At 38.9% G+C, this 1282-nt stretch overlaps 1 protein-coding gene across 1 annotated transcript in view; it reads right to left on the reverse strand.

The window, feature by feature from the left end:
* LOC116704738 (GRB2-related adaptor protein 2) overlaps positions 1-623 on the reverse strand; it is a 7534-nt gene extending 6911 nt beyond the window's left edge. Inside the window, exon 1 of the mRNA XM_032540347.1 lies at positions 547-623. The gene's annotated coding sequence lies outside the window, so the exon portion shown is untranslated. The remainder of the gene's footprint in view (positions 1-546) is intronic.
* Between the last annotated feature and the right edge of the window lie 659 nt (positions 624-1282).

A 1282-nucleotide genomic window follows, 5' to 3' on the forward strand; every position in this document is an offset into this window, starting at 1 on the left:
TATATATATATATATATATATATATATATATATATGGAAAACCACTGTCCGAATGTGAAGCAGGTCTTGACAACATGTTGAAATACAGGCATGAAAGGTAATTTATGTAACTGAAATCTCTAAACCAACTCAATTAAGTTTAATGTTGATGTCTAGATGCAGTTTGACTGAGATGCATTTTAGGAAACTATGAAAGTGCCCACATTTAAAAGGTGTCACAGGACTGACACTGATGCAAGTTTTTTCTGTCATTCCTAATATTTGCAAGTCAAAAAGCACAACAAAGAAGAGCTTCACCCTGTCTTCTCTTTTACGCACATCAAATGAATGGTCATGACAGATGAAATCAATAAGCTATCACAAGCTTCACCCGGACCTTTCGTGGTCAAGTGCAATCGGATCCACTTTGTCGTACCTTCAGCGCCGTAGGAAGAAAGTCCGTCTTGCCAGCTCAGAAAGCAGCAGGACAACAAACCATGATTCAACACGACAAGCTGTTGCCGTTTTGTGCCTCATTGAAGAGAAAGAAACGTTGTGTTTACTCACCATGTGTGTGTTGCTCTCCCTGCAGCGCTGAAGTCGCACTGTTCATGAAGAAGAGAAGTGACAATCTCCTGCTGCCGGTTCACAGGAAGCACACACACACACTGCAGCTGCCACTCAAACACACTGTCTGTCTCTTCTGACCCCTAGCACGCAGTCACACAAATTGAAAGAGACACACATACTGTACACATAGGAACAAATACTGAATGAAGTAAAAGCAATGTCTACATCTAAACTAGCTGCATGATTGTTATTAGATGTTAAATATTCAGTGCACAGGTTCCCAAACAGCAGCAGTTGAGTATTAACAACCATCACTGCTGCTTAAAGGATGCTTTAAAAGATTACTTTTAAAGTAGGCCTACATTTTTTGTCACATTTACTTATTATGTCAAACTGGAAACAGCTGAAGCCTCCAGATGGAGTTTGGTATTTAGAATACCAACAGTGTAAATATGGGGCCGTATAATTAAGATACGATAGATAGACAAACACATCTCTTCCGACTATACCTTGGACAAACGCGAGAAATAATATACTTGTTGTAAGGACTTTGCATCTTCAGGGTTGAAATTATTTAATTGAAAGTCAAGTTGGACAAAAGCGTCAGCTAATGACATGTAAATAGATAGAATGCTAACAGATGTTAGCATTAAGCTTAAAGTACGTGAGTTTGAGAAAAGTTTGGGCAGGAAAAGTACAACTTTAACTTAACCCTCGTGTTGTCTTCCTGTCA

This window comes from Etheostoma spectabile, chromosome 2 (genome assembly GCF_008692095.1).
Source record: "Etheostoma spectabile isolate EspeVRDwgs_2016 chromosome 2, UIUC_Espe_1.0, whole genome shotgun sequence".
Classification (NCBI taxonomy): domain Eukaryota; kingdom Metazoa; phylum Chordata; class Actinopteri; order Perciformes; family Percidae; genus Etheostoma; species Etheostoma spectabile.